Raw genomic sequence first — 21438 nt, 5'->3', positions numbered from 1 at the left:
GGGGCCTCTTGGAGGTAGGGGAATTCATTGATAGTGGTTGCTAGGCGCCAAGAGGCTTCTTTCAGGGGTAGACCTTGCCATTTGATGAGGTATTCTTTAATGGATTGAGACCATAAGTGCTTATCTTGCAGCCCAATGATTGCTTCATGGATATACTTAGTGATGCCTTCTTCATCTATGGGGGGAAGTTCTTCCACATAGTCCATTGAGGAGCCCACAAAGGGTTTCAGTTGGCTAACATGAGGGGGAGTTCTAAGCAGTAGGGCAAGTCACCAACTCTCTTTAGAATCCGATATAGGCCATAGAAGTGATGGGCCAGCTTGTTATTGCTTCCCTCTTTGAGAGTCGAGTAGCGGGACTTAGGCACTTTCAAAAGGATTAAATTCCCTTCCTCGAATTCCAAATGCCTTTTTTTCTCATCAGGATAGAGTTTCATGTGTGTTTGGGCCTTTTGAAGGTTCATTTTACATTGCTGAAGTAAGGCTTGCATGCGATCCAACTCAACCTGACTCTGAGTAAGGCTTGCATGCGATCCAACTCAGCCTGACTCTGAGGATTGATCTTATCATTAAATAAGACTATGAGGAGGGGAACCTTATACCCATATAAGGCCTCAAAAGGGGAAACTCCAATGCTAGAGTGTGTGGAGTTATTATATGCAAACTCAGCCAAGTGGAGCCACATATCCTAACTATGTTGTACACCATGGAAAAAGTGTGTCAAATATGTCTCAAGCCATTTGTTCACTGTTTCAGTCTGGCCATCATTCTGAGGGTGGTATGTAGTGGATGGACCAATCTTCGTGTCCCCATGGAGGTGAAAACTTTCTGCTAGAAGTTGCTCATAAACTTTTCATCCCGATGACTTGTCACAAGCCATGCAACTTGAAGACATTTTCCATCAATTGAGTGGCCACTTGAGAGGCAGTGTATTGGGTCTTAGTGGGGATAAAGTGGGAAGCTTTGGTGAGGCGATCAACTACCACATAGATACTATTCAACCCTTTATTGGTCGTGGGAAGACCAGTGATAAAGTCCATTGTGATATGAGTTCATTTCCCTTCAGGGATAAGGAGAGCCTGCAAGAGGCCAGTGGGCTTGAGTGTACTGTCCTTGTTCTCTTGGCAAGAAACACATTTGGTCACAAAGTCCTTGGCATCCCTCCATTAGCCTTTCCAATGAAAGCTCTTGGCAATCTTATCATATATTTTGAAAACACCCAAGTGACCAGCAATGGGGCAAGAATGTATCTCTTCCATGATCTTCTGTGTGAAGGGGAAGTGTGGGGGATGACAATCTTGCTATGGGACCAAATAAGGCCATGTTTGAGCTAATATTGGGATTTTTCAACCATGACGCCATGCTGTAATTTCAGGAATATGTGGCTAAAGTGATCATCTAACAAGTAAGTCTCTTGAAGCTCTTCAGCCCCAATCACTGTGCAATTCAGAGATAGAGGATGCTCTTTGTGCCCACATTCTAGAGAGTGAATCAGCTACAATATTATCCTTGCCCCAAGTGTGTGAAATCTCAAAGTCATATTTTTGTAAGGTTGCCACCCATTGCCTTTTCTTAGGAGTCAAAGTGGACTGAGTCAAGAAATAATGGAGGACTCAATGGTTGCTTTTTACTTGGAAGCGGCTACCATAAAAATAGTGCTGCCATTTCTTGATGGCATGGAGGATGGCCAACATCTCCTAGTCATATACATTCATTTGCATCTCCTTCTCATTAAGTTTGCAGCTCTCAAAGGCAATCACACCATGCTCTTGCAATAATACTACACCAATACCTCGGCTACTGGCATCATAATGAATGGTAAAAAACTTAGAGAAGTCAGGGCAGATAAGGATGGGGGACTAAAGTAAGCACGTCCTTTAACTTTTTGAAGCTATGATCAGTAGTGGCATCCCAAAAGAATGACTCCTTTTTTAAGCGATCAATTCAAAGGTGCTGCTATGGTGGCATAGTACTTATGGAAATGTCTATAGAATGAAGAGAGACCAAGGAAGCCACACAAAGAAGTGGTGGTGGAAGGAGTGGGCCAGTCTCTAACACATTGCACCTTCTTCAGGTCAACTTGTATGCCATTTTTTCTCACAATGTGTCCCAAGTACTCCACAGATGTCTACATGAAGGTGCATTTGCTCTCCTTAGCAAAGACTCGATGCTCTCTCAATATGTCAAACACCCTTCTGACATGTGTCAAGTGCTCCTTGGAAGACTTATTGTAAGTGAGGATGTCATCAAAGAAAACAAGCACAAATTTGAACAGGAAGGGTTGTAAGATTTTGTTCATGAGGCTTTGAAATGTGGTGGGGGTGTTGGTCAACCCAAAAGGCATCACTAGAAAATGATAAAGTCCATGATCACTCTTGAAGGCTATTTTAACCTCATCCCCCTCCCTCATAAAAATATGATGGTAGCCAGATCACAACTCAATCTTAGTGAAAAAGCATGCCCCTTTTAACTCATCCAGCAAGTCGTCAATCCATCGGATGGGGTAATGGTTCTTCACTGTGATTTTGTTCAAGTCTTTGTAGTCAATGCACATGAGAAAGGAGCTATCTGTCTTTTGACTAATAGGATAGGGCATGTATAGGGGGAAGAACTCAATTCAATGAAACCCATCTCTAACAAATCCTTGACTTTCTTTGCAACCTCTTCATGCTCACACTTGGAGAGTTTGTAAGGGGGCTTGTTTACTGGCTTGGAATGGGGCTCTAAGTCAAGTGGGTGGTCCACTTGTCTCTTAGGAGGAAGGGTTGTAGGCATGGATGTAGGCATCTAAAATAGGTCATTGTATTCCTCAAGTTAGGCCTGCAAGGTTGAATCATTAGATGTTGCAGAGGGCTAATCGGAATTGTCCTTATTCAATTGCAAAACAAAGATCTATGAGCATTTCTTAAACTCCCTTTTGAGTTGCTTTGTTGTAATGAGTTGAAAATCAGCATGATCTTGAACTCCCTCTAGGTGGATAGGCTATCCATGCATCATAAACTCCATGTAGAGCTGAGAGAAGTCCATAGCAATTTTCCCCAATTGTTTTAGCCAATCACAACCCAAGAAAACATCAATGGGGCCCATATCTGGGGCAATTAGATCAACCAGTGCCACATAATTTTCAGCCAAGTATAAGGGAACTGTGGGACATATATGTGTGCTGATTTCTTCTTCTCCAAATTTTGCTACTTGGACCTTCAAGGGGTGGTGTAGTACCATAGGGGTGCATTTCAACCAATCAATGGTTGATTTATTGACAAAACTGTGAGTGCTACCACTATCCACAAGGATGAAGACATGCTTTGCATTGTTACTGCCTTGAATGTGAAGGGTGTTGGGGCTTTGGGAACTTGTCTAAGCATCCAAAGAGATCAAGCAAAGGAAAGTGGTAGGTGGGTGGGATGTCAGATCAAGTATCAGTGATGGATCACCATCTGAGTCAATGAAGGGAAATCCATCCTCCACGTCATAGAACTTTTCATGATCAACATCCTCTGTAGGCTCAGTCTGGTCATCAGTGGGCACATCAATCTCATCATTGTTCCAATCTTCCATGACATACATGCTTTGAAATTTGACCTTAGTTGTCTTGTATGGGCATTTGGAGGCATGACTAGCAGTGTACTTATCTCCACACTTAAAGCATATGCCCTTTTCCTTTCGTTCCTTCACAACATCTAGAGAAATGAATTGTTGGTTGTTGAATCCATGGGACGATTGGACTGTTTATTCTCAGCACTAGAGCCAAATGTTGTCCCAAAAGTGCCCATTTTCTTTCAGCATGGAAGGCGGGGTAAGTGGGTACTTTGGGGTTGTTGTTGGGCATAGATGGGCCTCAAAAACCACCTCCGTATGGGGCTAATCATGAAGGAATGTTGGGCTATCTGAAAATGTTCATTCTTATGGTACTTTCTTGCATATCTCTCAACTAATTCAATTGCATCAAAAAAGGTGGTAGGTTTTTGGGCCATGACATATGCCGATAGGTTGAGTTCCAACCCATAGATATACTTGTGTAATTTAGCATCATCACTAATACTCTCCACATACATAGTCAAGTTCATGAACTGGTTTATGTATTCATGTACAATGAGGTTACGTTGGTCAAGAGTGTACCATCGTCTTGCCAACTGCTCTTTTTCCACAGGAGACACAAAAACTTGGACCATATGCATTTTAAAATCTTCCTAGTTAATGAATTACTGATTCTCTTGATTGATATAGTGCCACCATGTGTGGGAAAATCCTTCTAAGTGGAGAGAAGCAAAAATGATTTTTGGTCATCGGTGCGAGGGTAGATATTGAAGTAGGACTCCAACTTGGATGTCCATTCCTCTAAGTCATATGGTGAGGGGATTGCCCATTGTACTTTGTGAGGATGATCTTGTCACGCAATTAATGAGAGGCATGTTGCCCATGAAACCCTTGTTGTCCATACATCTCGTGGTTGTCATACATGCCTTGCTATCCATACATCCCATGTGGTGCATTAAGCCCATGTCCATTATAACCATGTTGACCATGATTGCCATGCTGTCCATTTGTACCATATTGTCTTGATAGGACTGATGCATATGGGGTGCATGGGGACTCCTAGGGAGAGCAGGGGAAATTCGACCAAGGGTGGGAGAAGGCCTCAATGGGATGTTGGCTACATGGTGGACGGGGGAGTTCAATAGGGGCTCATCATGCACATGAGAGGGTTCACCAATCTCGTAGGTAGAAGGGGAAAGTCCCTTAGCACCAAGTATACCCTGTGGACCATGCAATGGTTCCTAATGTGGAGGACATATAGACTCATGCCTAGAGTCATTGGCCTTCTCTTGGGGGATGAAGCAGTTGCTAATAGAGTACCAAGAGTAGTGAGCTGCTCCAAGGTCTGTTGAGTCTTCAAGTTTGAGAAAGCCATGTGCTCGATCACTTCATCAAACTTGGACATCATTTGGCAGTGGTTGGTGACCAAGTCATTATGTTGATCCATATAACGAAGCTCATGCTGATAGAGGGTGTGATTGAGCAGGGTGTACATGTTTGTTTCAGCATTTCCTCTTGTATATCACCATGGTAATCCTGTGTCGATCTTGGTTCCTCATTCATGGAGGTTCAAGAGTCTCTAATCTCCCTTTATAGTTCCTCTTGGGCCTTGCTTTTTCCTTTCTGGCCAGCTATCTGGATACATTCCACATGATCTACTATCAATAAAATGGGTGTAACTTTTTTAAGGAAAATCTAATGGTATTTTTGGCTCAAGTCGAAGGGGACAAAGTCCTCTTCAGGATGAGCTATTAATATTTGTGATAGAAAATTATCAAAATTTTTTGTAATGGGATTATTATGCCTATCATGATGCAGTCCACACCTTGTACACAGTCACCCTAGAGCACAAAAATGGCCATAACTTCCAAACCGTAGCTCAGGGGAGGTTTTTGACTCAAACTAGAGGAGACAAAGCCCTCTTTGAGGTGAGCTGTAGGGTTCACTCCTAGATTCAGAACCAAAATTTCTATAATAGGATCTTCTTGACGATGCCCTACAAGACTGTGACCAAAAACACTGCATGGCTCTTATTGCAAAAGCCTTATATGGATGGAGCATAGTTAGAGAGGCCTGATCAAAAATATAAATAGCATCCGGAGCATACTGAGCATTATCCCAAGCATCATTGCATACCCATATTCTCTATCATCAATGCATAAGTAAATTCACTGCCATGCATCTCTTTTGACTAAATGCACTTCAAATGTCATACATGGGTGCCATTAGCATTGTGGGGGTGTCCAAGGGGGATTATTGCATCAGAGAGAGTGGAGCTCATGGGAAGTACCTACACTTGCATACAAGTATTGGGCTTCGAATCACTGGGAGGTGGGCAAAGTTCCCCCGGGCCACAGGTTGTGCACCCCTTGAAGGTCTTAAGTGGTAAGGGAGGGTCACCTCTCTTTTGTCTTACCACCTCGCCTAGTATTAGCCTTTTTTCTCAATCGGAGTATACATGGCAGACATTTTTATTAGGCAATTAGCATGAGATACATTGGAAAGGAGACATTGGGCCTTTTCATGAGATGCAAGGAATGGGGTAGGGGTTACCTTGGCAGTCAAGTGACTCACTGGCTGCTACTTATCCAATTTACAAATGGGGTAGGGGTTTTTTAATCAAGTATGATTTCCATCCTTTAACTGCATATACCAGCCCCATACCAACAATTCTTCTTCCACAGTCGTTTTAATGGATCTGCTTATATAAAACACCATCCTCATATAAGACATCCCTTTTCCCTTCTGCATTAAAATGGCTCCCACTACATTTTTCCCAACACTGATACTAATGAAGAAAGGTTCATCCTAGTTTGGAGACATAAGAATTGGAAAAGTGCTTAACTTTTCTTTAATATGCAAGAATGCATCCTCTTCAACTTGTGTCCAAACTAAAGGATCCCTTTGAGTTGCTTTCTGTAAAGGATATACATATTCAGCTAGCATATGGAATGACCTTGATAGATACCTCAACTTTTGAACAAAGCTCATCAATTCTTTTACAGTTTTTGGGGAATCCATAAGAAGTAAAGCCTTCACTTTACTAGGCTTAGGTGAAATACCATTAGTAGACACTTTATGACCCAAGAGTATCACTCTAGTTCTTTCTATTTAACATTTATTAGGGTTCAACTAACCACCATCCTCAATCAAGTCTGCAAAAAACTTTGTCAAGTTTTTTAGGGTGTAATGCCCTTGAGTTATACACACAAAAGTCATCCATAAACACCTGCAAAGATTTCCCAATGAAAGGGGCAAATACCCAACTAACCCATCTTGAAAAGCTGGTGTATGCATTCATCAAACCAAAAGGCATCACTCTATAATAGAAGCATCCACATGGGGTAATGAACATGGTTTTCTTCCAATCTTCTTCTGCTATTCTGATTTGAAAATATGCAAAGTATCCATCTCACACACTGTAAAATTCATGACCAGCCACTTGATCCAAGATCTCATCCTAAAATGGAAGAGGATAGTAGTCCCTCTTAGTAGTTGCATTAAGAGGCTTAAAATAAACACATACTCTCCACTTTCCATTCTTCTTTGGTCTTATTACAACAAGAGACACCCACTCTGCATCATCAATAGGATATATTAATTCAACATCAAGCAAATTCTGAATTTCAGCTTTAAGTACATTTTCTTGAATTGTACCGAGTCTCCTAAGTTTTTGAGCCACCGGTTTACACCCTTCTTTCAATTTGATATGTGCATAATGTTGTTAGTACCCCTCAGTTGGTGATATGCTGTAGCAAACAGTTTTGGGTATTTCTGAAAAATGGCTGAATATTCATCTCTTTAATCATTAGTCAAGTAATTTTCCATCATATTCATAAGCTTACGTAATCCAACATTCATTTCAGGTTACTGATCACATGTTTCCTTCATGAAGTTTGTACTTTCTTCAACAATATTTACAACTTTTTCCTCTCTTTTTGAACCCTGGATTGACAACCCAAAGAGGTCAACATCCCTAGAGAGTAGGCTAGCTTCCCATTCTCTATCTTCCTCATCAAGATTGGAATTTTGTGAATCACTACTTTCATCACCTCCAACATCACTTTCATGTCCATTTTGAATGACGGACCCTGTATTCATGTCAAAGATCACCCTCTTATGAACTGGCTTCTCTAGATAGAGTTCCAATTGACCTCTATACCAATCTTGTCTAGATCTCATACCAATCAACCATGGTCGTCCCAAAATGAGAGAATATGCCCCAAGTTTTGCAGGCATAGCATAGAAATCCAAACATGCTCTTTGGAGTCCAATGTTGATCTCCAAGTTCTCAATGACTCCCAAACATTACACTTTTGAGCTATTTGCCATTTTAACCTTAAATAATGACTTCCTTTTCATTTTAAGATGCATTTGCAACATTTCTTCTTCAGTGATTACACAAACTTGTGCACCACCATCTACATAAACTTGATCAATTTTCCTTCCATGTATCCATGCGTCTATGACAGGTATAATGTCTTTCACATCTGATAGGTATACCACTTCAGTACGCCCAGTTGGGGTTTTTCCTTTCCTGATGCTAACCAAACCATGCCATTGCCTCCTCACAGATGAGTTCATTTGCAGTACCATATGTAACATCAGCCTTTTTACCTTTTAAGTCTTCAAGCAAGTTGTAAGGAACTTGATTGACTCCCAAAGCAAAGTTCCCCATTTGAATCTTCCTTCATGGTCTAGCTTTCCTACTAGTTTCGAGATCATCTACAACTTGTTTTCCCTTTTTAATCCTTGTTGCCCTTTGAGTTTCAATTTCAGTATCCTTCTCTCTAACTCTCTTGTCAGCAAAAACATCTGCATTTTCCCCATCATCAAACATGTTGGTTTCAATTAGTTTCATACCTGATGTGTTGTCATTAGGTCTTCTTTCCAACTGCTACCTAGCTGGTTCAAGTGGCCTTTATTCTTGTTGAGGTCTAGAATCTTGCCTAGCATTCCCTTATGGCATGGGATACATCTCCCCTCTTGTTCTTCTTGGATAAGGGAAATCAGGAGCAATATGACCTCTCTCCCTGCAATTAAAGCATTCAAAATTTTCCCATCTATTTCTTGGAGGTCCTCTAGATCTAGGTTGCATTTGAGGTTGCCTTGCCTACAATAGGCTCATATTCAAGTTCATATTTTCCAATTGTTCTTGCATTTTACTAATCACATCATCATTAGGTTTCCTATAGCCTTGTTGAGTTCCATTCTCCACTCTTTCAAATGCCCCATGAAGATTTACAACTTGCTGTCCTGCCTTTCCTGCAACAGTGTCAACTTAATTAGGCCATAAAAATGCATGCACAGCAATACCTCTTGATTGATCCAACCTCAATTGTATTTTCCTTTGCTTTTCCTTGGCTATTTTGACTGCATCTTCATATGTATCAGGATCTTTGATCAAAATCTTTTCTCTAATTTCAGGTTTGAGCAATTAAACAAACTTGTCCTTTTTCAAGAACACCATGGGAGGTTGCTCCATACTCTGTGCAATTTCTATCCATTTCGCTTCAAATCTCACTGCAAATTTAGACACTTCTTCATTTTCTCTCTAAAACATCATTTCCAAAGATTTTGATAAACTCTCAGGAGTTTGCTTAGTTCTAAACCTTGTAAGGAACTCATTTTTAACTTCGTTCCAATTTTCCCTTGTCTCTTCAACCATTATCTTGCAGAACCTTCAAGCAACATGCTGATCATTTGAAGCTTATCTACATCAGTGTCTCTTAGGTCGTGCTAAGCCATCCATTCCAATCTCTTGATAAACTGATTAGCATCCTCATTTTAAGGACCAAAGGCGGGCTCATATCCAAAAGCCGCATGCTTGAGTTTGCGTACAAGTTGGTTTCCAAACTCGACACTTCCCAATTGATAAGATCAACAGATATCTTCAACATGGGAGATCCTCAGTGGGGGAACCAATCTATGGTAGGTGAATTCGGTAGTCGGGCCTCTAACAACCCCTAGAACAACACCATAGGATAAAGACCAAAGATCTTCCCTCAACAAAACCCACAAAACAACACTACTTAACACATGATCCAAAATTCATGATCACTTACTCCTCACTAAGACTTCAACTCAACACATAAACAGTTCAAACCTTCAAGCTAAGGTTTTACCACTTTTAGAGAAGATCTGATGCTAAAAAAACCATGGCATAGACTCTGACAACACAAGCTTTCAGATTCATATAGCTCTTATTGTTTAGGGATGGCAACCCCAAGCAGCAAACAGCCCCACAAAGCGTGGTTGCATCAATCAATGTAAAACCAGTTGTAGATCCTTTCTATTCTTCTTTTCTTGGAGCACACATAAATATAATCCAAACACACAGGTAACCAAAGATTTATATAGAAACTTTTCATGCCAATTCAATGGCTACAAGCATTTCATTGTTGTAGACATTCCATTACTACATCAAAATAGAGCTTGCACTGATATAGCAATGGAAAATCATGATGATTTTCATGGGAAACCAAGTTGGTGACATAGATGCTGCTAAATTCACATGTTTTCTCATAGAGCACAGAAATTTCCTCATAGAGCATTACACAGAATAAATAATAACTTTCTAACCAGACCTTAGATTGCCAAGCTTTAAAAAGGAAATTTGTAGCTCTGTTTTCAATCTATAACTCTTCAAAACAACTCAGAGTCAAATTCCTTGATCGACCACCCTAAAACAGCTATGGATAGTCTCCAATCCTAAATTCCTGCATGCTCTATACAACAAACGCAAGTTCTCTGTTCCAAAAGCACAATCTTGCATTAATGAAGAGTCATGGGAGCTTCAAACTTTATGTGACAATCCTGCTATAGGACTCCCCTCCCCCCTAAATGAATTTTTCTTTTGGAAAAAAAGAATTAACCCCCTTGGTTATGCCGCCAACTGGTGGATGGTGTGAGGGTAGGGGGGGATATCGTATCGATCGAGGTGGCAAGGGGGAGATCTGCTTCCGCGTGATGAAGGAGGTGGCAAGAGGGGAGGGTTGATGCGTGCCTGGAAGGGCAGGGGACTGCCGCGCACCCTAGCAAGGGGGGACTACCACGTGCCATGAGAAAAGGAGGGAGAGCCTCCATTATAGATTCCCCCCCCCCCCCCTCCTAATTACCTATAAAAACCACCAAAGGGTAGAGAAGAAGGAGGGCACAACTTGCTACTGCTCAGCAAAGAAGAAAAGGGGAATAAGAAGAAAGGGGGGGAGAGAGGAGAAGAAGAAGAGAAGAAAAAGAAGAAGGAGGGTAAGAGAAGAGAGAAAGAGAGATAGAGAGAGAGAAGGAAATTGTATTTTTTTCTTCCCTCGTTGAAGAAATCGGAGCTTGCCGTCTCTCTTTCCTTCCCCCCCCCCTGGAGAAAAAGCCACACAGACTAGTCCCTTCCATGAGCAGCCGACTATTCCATAATCTGGGTGTGTAGCCGCGAAGCAAAAGCCAAATCATACGATGCCTCCCAAAAGAAGTAAGGTCCACACAAATCCCGCCTCAACTGATGGATCCATGGGACAAGGAACCGCGTCACTTGGTAATCAGGTGCATTCTATTCATCCTACCCTGATGGGGAGTCTTAAGGACATAGGCCGGCTTCATTGGGAATGGAAAACTATTTGGCAAAAATTTATCATAACTAACCACCGTTTAGTTCACATCATTTTATCATATTGAAAATCATGTATTCATGCATGCAAAAGAGGAAGCCAAGACCTTATTGATTATGCATGTAATACTTCAGATTATGCGCTAATGTTAGCATGCTTTTAAAAAAAAGGGTTGTTGAAACACTAATGGATATTCCTAAATTAAGTAGAAATCTTACTTTTTTTCTTTGCATCACAAACTTGTGAATGGAAAGGTAGGAGTGAGGGTTTGAACCAAGTACATGAAATTCCTGAAGAATTATTATGATAGCGTTTAAGTATATCTAGACCATTGCAAGACTAAAACAAGTATCTGACTCCTATAAACTTTCAGAGGGAGTGTCCATTTTTTTTTTCTTAGGACTGATAACTTCACGTCCTCTACCCCACATATATATATATATATATATACACAAGTCTCTATTTGTGTTTGGCATAAGTGCATCGAAATGAATGCCCAAAAGCAAAAGCCTGCTTTGCAACATTGTATTGTCTAGGAAAGCTATGCCTCTAAATTATGTGGCATCATGATCTGTCTACTTGTGCTGCTAGGGATTCATCTTGAAGATAACTATCAACTGCACTTATGCAATACAAAAATGTGTTCAAGAGCCATTCAATATAAATGAACCCTATACATGCAAGGATAGGGTTCAACTAAACTTATTTAGGGTTTCAAAGAAACTAAGCCAATCTGGGGTTACTTCATAGGGGGGTGAAACAAAGAGATTCCCTACCCTTCGGAGGATATTGGAAATTACCGCTAAGGCATGAAGGACAACGCTTGGGTCAAGAAAGGGACCCCACCTTAGCATATGTCTCCAGCTCTCACCTGCACCTTTGTTTGTGCTTGTAAATTTAGGAACACTATTTCTAAATTGAAAGATTGTGTAACCCCAAACTCATAAATAAGTATAGTGAATGAGGTGGAACTTTTGGAGGCGCGCCAAACCACCCCCAATTGGCTGCCAACACTAGTTAAGGAGGTTCTAAATAGCCATGACAAGAACATGGACCGAACCCACCACGAGAGGTCTCTCCGAAGATTGGTTTGAACATAGGAGGATGCTTGGATGCCAGGGAGGGCTCTGGCTATAAATTCCTTGCCTCCAGGCCCTACTCAAATGATCAGCGTGACTCAGAATAGATTTTTGAGGGGCCCTTGTTACTAGTGCAGAGTGGAAACTTGGTGGAATTAAAGTGCATCCTTACAGATTGCGATTATTATCCCTTTTGAACAAGACTTGTAATTCTAATAATTTGTTAATATTAAGTACTTCCAAGGAAACTGCTCAAATTTGTTTTTGTGTCAATGCCATAAGATTACGTGAATGAACCATGTTCCCTAAAAAGGTTTAATTAAGGAAGTTGTTTTTACATGTCACACTTAAGAGTGATAGGACTAATTAGACAACTAAAGTACTCCAAGTGAGGGAAGTGGGAGGGTGGAACCCCCGACGGGTCTATCCTACGGCAGGGTGATCCTAGAGAACTGGGAGGCTTATCAGAAGGTTTTACTGACGACCAACACTTAGAAAATTGTTAGGTTAGAACCCCGATTCATGTCAATTTAGGGGACCAAAATGGGACTATGCCCTATGGGCAGAGAGATGGAGCACCACATCCCTCTCATTTCCCATTCTCTTTGAACCAAGTGCGGCATGGGTCTACTTCGGCTAAGTATCTCTGCGTAAAGTAGGATGTCCAAAACCTGACGCTAGAATGCTGTCAAGAGACCTTGACCACTAGGGAGTCAAGTTTCAGGTCAATCCTAGTGGGTTCGACTACAAACATTCCATTGCGAGGCAGACTCAAGAAACCCTAGGCGACAAATCCCGTGACATTCCATGGGAGTGACGAGCGGCATCGCTTAGACTCGTCTCTCGATGGACCACTAAAAACGTGCTTGGATAGCCAATAGGTGGCCACGTTATAGTTGGTATTAGAGCTGAACTACCACTAAAACAATTAGGGAGAAAAATCGGGAAGAGTGAGGTGATATGTTCATTACTAAATGTTTTTCTTTTATACTCACTTGTGGATTGATGCCGCTTCCAGACTTATGAGTCATGGAATAGGTTCCTTGTATTTCAGATCATATTCATGACAGCTATGAAATCTTCAAGCTATTGCAGAAGACCTACCATGATGGGGATCTTGGACCAGCTCTACTGTTGAGAATCAGCAATCACACTCAAACAGCCTCTTTGTATGGAATCTCAGGGTCAAGGATATGCAGGCTAACTTATCCCATATGCACAATAGTGCCTACTGCAGTTTCCTACTTTCCTATAAAGCATTGTACTTGCTTCCTTTCTTAATGCAATGATAGTACTCTTTTCATTTCAATAAAGTGTCAATGTCATTGTCTACATACACAAGATTGTGTTTATGAGTCCAAGTCTCAATCTTGGAACCTAATTCACTTGTGTAACAAACAGTGTCCATTCCATCATGAGTCTACACTTCTCCTTCCATCCTCCATAGCTTCCGGTTATGTCATGCTCTAGATCCCGCATTTCTAACATGGTATCAGAGCCCAGTTGGGCATGGCATTGCTTCTCTAGCCTCTCTTGATTCTTCTGAACCTCCATCCAGCTCAATGTCAGCTCATGACTTCATCTCCCAACTCTATTCTCACTGAAGCTTCCATGGCAGCCATAGCCAGCAGCACCCTATCAGATTGAACTGCTTATATCTCACTCCACAGGTCAAATCTCTTACAGCTTCCTTCTGGAAAAGTATTCCCCAACTCATAAAGCTTCTCTGTATCACATCAATCCAGGACATTGGACCATCTGGAGCTCAGCATTGTGAAAATCCCAAATCTCTGTTCTGTGTCTGCCATAGCCAGACAGGACCTACCTTGCTTGGAGCTTCCATAACTCTTCAACCAGGCCATTTCAGCCCACGATTTCTTCTGGAGAGTTGTTCCTCTGCTCAAGGCGTTTCATTTGGCACAACAATCAATGACATTGATGCTCCCTGGCTCCAGCATTGCATAAATTCGACCACGCTGTCCAGATCTGCGCCGAATCTGTTCGCGGCACCTGCGCGTCTTATACTGACCACGATCTGCACAATCTTCATGGGGCTTTGGTAGCCCATGACATAAGCTTCCTAGATATGTAAAAAGTTTTGAAAATGATCCACTGTAGCTCCTGCAATCAGCAAAAAACCAGGCCCCTGTCTCAGAAACCCTAATTCCACCATAGCCAAAAGCATCAAATCAAGAAGGGGAAGATCACTTGGAGTAAAAGACTTTTGCAGATTTGGTATTCATTGACACTAAGTTAGTGCTTTTTAGCACTTGTGTCTCTCAATCAATTCTTCTGTTGCTCAAATCTAATAAAGTCTGAAGTTGATTTGCTACTGTTCCCGTAAATCTAACATGGGCAAAGACTCGCCAAATGCTCGATTCAAAGGAGTCGGATTCCACACTTGGCAAACCCGCATCAAGCTCATCCTGATGAAGAAGGGTCTCTGGGCCATCACAAATGGCAAAGAGAAGAAACCGCGGGACGCGGACCTTGCAACTACTTGGCAAAAGAATGATGACAGAGCCCAGGCCATTATCAAATTGGAGCTAGACGACAGTTATATCCATCATGTGGATAACTGTGAGACCTCACAGGATACATGGAAAAGACTTGACACCCTGTTCGGTGCACAATCTAAATCATCAAAGTATGGTCTCTTGATTGAATTCTTCAGGCTTGAAATGAAGTCCAGCACATCACTTGCCACACATCTCAATTACATGGAAGGACTCCTAACCCAACTTGCAGGAATAAACATTAAAATGGATGAAGATGTTTGCATCGGTGTTCTACTTAAGAGCTTGCCTCCTGAATATAATAACGTATCAACAACTTTAATCAACATGCCAAATCCTGAACTTGTTGATATCCAGGCATCACTGTTAGAAGAAGAAAAGAAGCTAAAAACTAAAGAAGAACCAAGTACCTCTAGAGATGAGCATGCATTATATGTTGGCAACAGGTACAAAGGCAAGAAAGATCAGCTCTTTTGTGACTTCTGCAAAAGGACCGGACACACCGAGAAGTTCTGCCACGCAAGAAAGAGATCCCAAAAGGCCTATCTAGTCGCAGTCAAAGAAGAAGAAGAAAATGAAGCAAAGGAAGATGAAGATGAAGACCACCAGGATCGGAAGGACAAGACTCATCAGTCCTTGTACTCTCATAATTCTGATAGACTGTTTTAATAGCCTTGTATTTTCCTTGCCCTAATGTTTCCTGCCATAAGCTTTGTAAACTCCTTATGTAACTTGGCATTACAGTCCCTGTACACTTTGTGAGGCCCCTGTTACAGCCTCTGGATGTCCACCATATTTATGGTACTCACACTTAGCTTTTTCTGCAACAGCCTCTGGTGTTCTGCCATGTCTGTGGTATGCCCACACTTTGCAGGTGGTTCTCATTACAGCCTCTACACACTTTGTGCCTTTCCTAGTTGTGATTGAGGAGGGGTGTTGAGAATCAGCAATCACACTCAAACAGCCTCTTTGTATGGAATCTCAGGGTCAAGGATATGCAGGCTAACTTATCCCATATGCACAATAGTGCCTACTGCAGTTTCCTACTTTCCTATAAAGCATTGTACTTGCTTCCTTTCTTAATGCAATGATAGTACTCTTTTCATTTCAGTAAAGTGTCAATGTCATTGTCCACATACACAAGATTGTGTTTATGAGTCCAAGTCTCAATCTTGGAACCTAATTCACTTGTGTAACAAACAGTGTCCATTCCATCATGAGTCTACACTTCTCCTTCCATCCTCCATAGCTTCCGGTTATGTCATGCTCTAGATCCCGCATTTCTAACATCTACAACCCTCACTGCTGTATGTGGAAAGGCGTTGGACTTGGAGCGCAGGTTACTGCTACATAGACCCCAACCGACTCACCTATCTTCCAAACAATCTAAAGAGATTAAAGTGGTTGGAAGACTTAAAGATAATCAAGTTATTCATCTTCCATGAGGCTCGTGTGAACTTGACCCTACGCATCGAACGCCGGTGAGTAGATCAGAACTGCTACATCTACGATGAGGTGGTTAAAATTTTACCAGCAGATAGAATTAAAATAATGGGCAACACGAACGTCATGGCTATCAAAAATAAGGATTTCCTGAACTTCCCATGGCTTATCGTTTCCTAAGAATCCATCCCCCAAATCCATACTACTATTCTATCCCTGTAGCTTAATCCAATAGAGAATTATTAACCTGGCACTAATGTAACTCCTAAAAAGGAAAAAAATCATCTCAGCCAAACCCTATCCACTCCCGAATAATTGTACTTGAGGCTTACGTTTCCCTATGGTTAAATAAGAATTTTATGTTCATCTGAATGGTTGCAATGGAAAAATATGTGCGCTTTGAATTAAGTTATATAGGGATATATAAATGCAAAACATAGGAAAGTTTAAATGGTAATCAGATACATCCCCAAGCGCAGATCCAGAACTCTATTACCACACTAAGCTTTGCCAAAGTACAAGAGAAAGAAGTTTCTTCTCAAACAAATTAAGCCACCAGAATTCGATGGAAAGGGAAAGACTGTTGAAGCTGATGTTGAAATATGGATTGAATCTATAGAATACTATTTTATTGCAGCGAGAACATCACATGTGAACCAAGCCATGATTGCTAAGCTCAAGCTCCCTGGCGAGGCTAGGCTGTGGTGGAAGCAATGGTGTAAAGACCAAGCAGTCAGTGAAAGCACAATAACTTGGGAAAAACTAAACAAAGCAGTGCGGGGGAGGTATATGCCACCTGCGTATAGAAATCTAGAAATGAATGAGTTTTTTAAGTTGAGGCAGTTGGACCTGTCTCTGGAAGCATACTACTCGAAATTTGTTTCTTTGCTAAAATAGCCCCGATAATGAGCATCCCCCAACAGGTCTCAAAGTTTTGTGATGGACTGAATCCGCCAATAAACACTCAGTTGGAATCAATGTGTCCCTCGGACTTGCAAGATGCATTGATAAGAGCAAGACCTATTGCCTAGACCTTGGGCTTACAGAGACCAAAATTGTAAGAGAGGGGGATTTAATAATGGGGAAATACTAGCTACACTAGCTAGTATATAAGGTGTTAGGGACTTGATTTTTCATTATCAGATTTTAATGCAAGTCTCCTTTCATCTTCATCTCCTTCTCCAAGCTCTCATGGCTTCTTTCTCTCTCTTTATGTCTTTCTCTCTCTCTTTCTAGTCTTTCTCTCTCTTCGTCACTCTCTTTCTCTCTCTTCCTGCAGTCTTTCTCTCTCTTCTGCACTCTCTCTCTCTCCTTCTTCTTCTCTCTCCTGTCTCCTTCATTCCAAGTGGTATCAGAGCTCTAGTTCTGATCCATTTAGTTACTTTACATTCTCAGTTTACCATCATTTTCAATTTTAAAATCCAAGGGGCTTCTGGTACACAGTGATAGGCTCCAAAAGTGAATGCAGCAAATATGAGCTCTCAAGGCATTTTGGGGAGAATGGGCATTCCTAACAGCACTTTTGAACAGGGAGAGCCTTCACATAGACAAGAGGAGCCCATGAACAATGCAATGAGGGGAAATTTTCAGTCTCACAACCATCTTTTGGTAGAAACTTCTCTAACAATGGTTCATTTTTGGGTAGCCACATGGATCAGCCTCAGTTTGGATATGTGGGATAGCCACCTAATCATGAAAGAGAGCTAAGAGACAAGATTGTCTTCTCAAAATTCAATGGTCAATTGTCATCCCCAGCTAAACTTGAAGAGTGGCTCTCCAAGCTTGAGGACTATTTTGACATCCTACCCCGTAATGATGACCAGAAGATCCATTTTGCAATGATCCATTTGGAAAGATTTGCACATACTTGGTGGAGGTACATTAAAAGAGAAAATCAGCAAGTAAACTCATGGGAAGCATTCAAGGCACTCATGGTGCAAGTATTTGTTTCACCGGTGGAGAAAGAAAAGCTTGCTCGCCAATGGTATGGCCTTGAACAACGTGGTCTTACTGTTAGAGAATATACAAATCAGTTCCTCAACCTTACCATGTATGTTGAGTCAATTAGTGATGATGCCAAATTACATAAGTATGTGTATGGGCTGGATCCCCAACTCTCGGCTGATGTTTCAGCTCAAGACCCATAGGATTTTTTCAAAGCTATTGAATTGGCTGAAAGGTACTCTCGCAAGTATCGTCGGGTTGCTTCATTTCCGTATGGACAGCAAAGAGGGGTATCTCAAACAGTGTTTGGGCAGGAAAGAGGACCATGCAGTCATATTCTGGACAACAAAGAGGTGCTATAAGGCCAGGGTAGTTTGGGACCAGTTATGGTGGTGGTAACATGTCATTCAGCACTCCAAAAATCCCCACATACCCTACTTTTAATGCTTGAAGACCACAAGGCAATTTAAGGACAGCAAACAGCCCAAGAATGGATAATAGGCAAGGGGACAACAGAAATAAAAATGCTTCAGCCTTTGGTAGTTCAAGATCCATTCCCATGGATTTGTATAAAGAAAGAAAAGAAAAGGGGCTTTGTTTTAAGTGTGGCGAGAAGTATACAGCTGATCATGCTTCAAAATGTGCTTTTAGAAATTCTAAGGCACGGTTCACAGCATGTTGGTATTTGAGGACTCAAAGGAGGACCCTGAAGATACACATGCTTTCATGATGACTGCTGAAACAGATGATGCTGATGAAGAGTTTGTTCAAGAAGAGTTCTTTGATCCTGCTAATTCATTTCCCTTTGACCCCGATGGCTATTTATCATGGAGTGTGGGTAGAAAGATTGAGCCACATGCTGCAACTGTTTATACCATATCAATGGATGCTTGGACAGGATCCAAAATCCCTAATACATTGCGTATTAAGGGCCAAATTCATGGGAAGGATGTGTTTATACTCGTAGACAGTGGTAGCACTCATAGTTTCATTAACAGAGCAGTCATGGACAAGCTGAAGTGTTTTCCCACTGATTTACAGCAACCATTAAAGATGCAAGTTGCCAATGGGGATGAAGAAATTAGCACACAAGTATGCCCTACTATTCATATTCAATTTGCTGAAAATTTTGGACATCAAGTGGATTTAATTGCATTAGAAATGGGGCCCATAGGCATTGTCTTGGGTTGTGACTGGCTGAAAACTTTGGGCACTATAACCATGGAATTCTCCTTGCTGTGTATGGAGTTTGTCAGTGCGAGACAACTCATTCACTTGCAGGGAATTCAAAATGATAGTGAATTTCAGCTCATTACTAGCAAACAACTCAAGAAGGGGTTCAAGAAACAGTCCCAAATCTTTGTATTGTAGTTAAATAAAGAAAATCCAGATCAGTCCACTAAAACAGTAAAGAATTCATCATTGAAAACTCTTTTAGAAGAGTACAAGGACCTCTTCCAAGTGCCCACAACAATACCCCCTAATAGGGCAGTTGATCATCCCATAGATCTAGAGCCTCATTCAAAGCCTGTGAATAAGCCAGCTTACAGATTGTCTAGGTGCAAAAGAGAAGAAGTTGCCAGACAAGTCAAAGAATTACTAGACATGGGATTCATTCAGCCTAGTTCTTCACCGTATGCTTCCCCTGTGTTATTGGTCAAAAAGAAGGATGGATCTTTCAGGATGTGCATAGATTACAAGGATCTTAATAAGATCACCGTGAAGAACAGGTACCCTGTTCCACGCATAGATGACTTGCTAGATGAGCTCAAGGGGGCTAAGTACTTTACAAAGATAGATTTGAGGTCAAGCTATCACCAGATCTGCATGAGGGTAGGGGATGAAGTCAAAACAGCATTTCGGACTGATAGGGGTCTTTACCATTTCTTGGTCTTGCCTTTTGGGTTAACTAATGCACCGGCCACCTTTCAGAGCTTAATGAACAAAATACTTTAGCCCTTTCTTTTCAGATTTGTGTTGGTCTTCTTTGATGACATCCTCATCTATAGTAGATCACTGAAGGATCACCTTTGGCACATGAGGCAGGTCTTTGATGTATTGAGGCAACACAGGCTCTTTGCCAAAGAAACAAAATGTTCTTTCATGCAGACGGAGGTGGAATACTTGGGGCACATCATTAGTGAAGATGGAATTAGGGCTGATCCTAAGAAAGTGCAATGTATTAAAAACTGGCCCACACCTGCAAATACCACTTCACTTAGAGGATTTCTTGGTCTCTCATCATTCTATCGCAGATTCATTAGCCATTATGCCACTATTGCAGCTCCCCTGATGGATAGACTTAAGAAAGAGACCTTCTCCTGGGATGCCATAGTTGATAAGAGCTTTACTTAGCTCAAAGAGTTGCTTACCTCAGCACCCATCTTGGTTTGCCCAGATTTTTTGAAATAATTCACCATTCAGTACGATGCAAGTGGAAGAGGCATAGGGGCTGTGTTGTTACAAGAGCATGGAGTTATAGCATTTGAGAGCCGCAAACTTGTTGAAAATGAGATGACCATGAATGTATACGACCAAGAAATGTTGGCCATCCTTCATGCCATTAAGAAATGGCACCACTACTTGTATGGCAGCTGATTTAGGGTCATGAGCGACCATAGGGTCCTCAAATACTTCCTCTCCCAATCTAATCTTATCCCCGATCAGAGTACTACTCTGTTGCATTATTACAGGGGTTTACAAATGAATGAAGAGGTATTATTACGTATGTCGGGTCATTGGGGTATGTATGTTACATGGGTCTTATTGGGAAATTATAAAAAATGAAATTTGACCCAAGTATCTTGAGTGAATATGAGTTGTAGACAGTGGACAGCAAGTTGTTTACTACAGGACCCTATTGTAGTAAATCTGTCATAACTTTCTGTAGGAGACTCTGATCGGGGTGGGCCATATATCAAAACAGATCTCTCAAAGAGTACTTTCAGCCCATGTATGATGTCCATTGCTGTCCATAGTGCAGGGTAAAATCTACTTTGAAACAGAGAGCTGTCTGCAATCATTCTGGGAGAAAAACAGGGCCATAGTTAGCTAGATTCAGCCAAATTTGCTTGTAATAGATATGGAAACTCTTCCAAAACTGAAGTTGGCCTCCAAAAAGCTTCCTCAAGTGGTAAACCTTGCCACTTAATCAAGTATTCCATGATGGAATGAGAGCAAAGCTTCTTTTCCCTTTGTCCAATGATTTTCTCGGGTATGTATTGAATGATACCTTCTTCATTTATCAATGGTAGCTCTTCAACATAATCCACTGATGATCCAATGAAGGGCTTCAATTGGCTCACATGGAAGACATTAT

This window comes from Lygodium microphyllum, chromosome 3 (genome assembly GCF_053477565.2).
Source record: "Lygodium microphyllum isolate KBCC chromosome 3, Lygodium_microphyllum_v1.1.10, whole genome shotgun sequence".
In the NCBI taxonomy this organism is placed as follows: domain Eukaryota; kingdom Viridiplantae; phylum Streptophyta; class Polypodiopsida; order Schizaeales; family Lygodiaceae; genus Lygodium; species Lygodium microphyllum.
Note: the sequence above shows the minus strand (reverse complement) of the source record.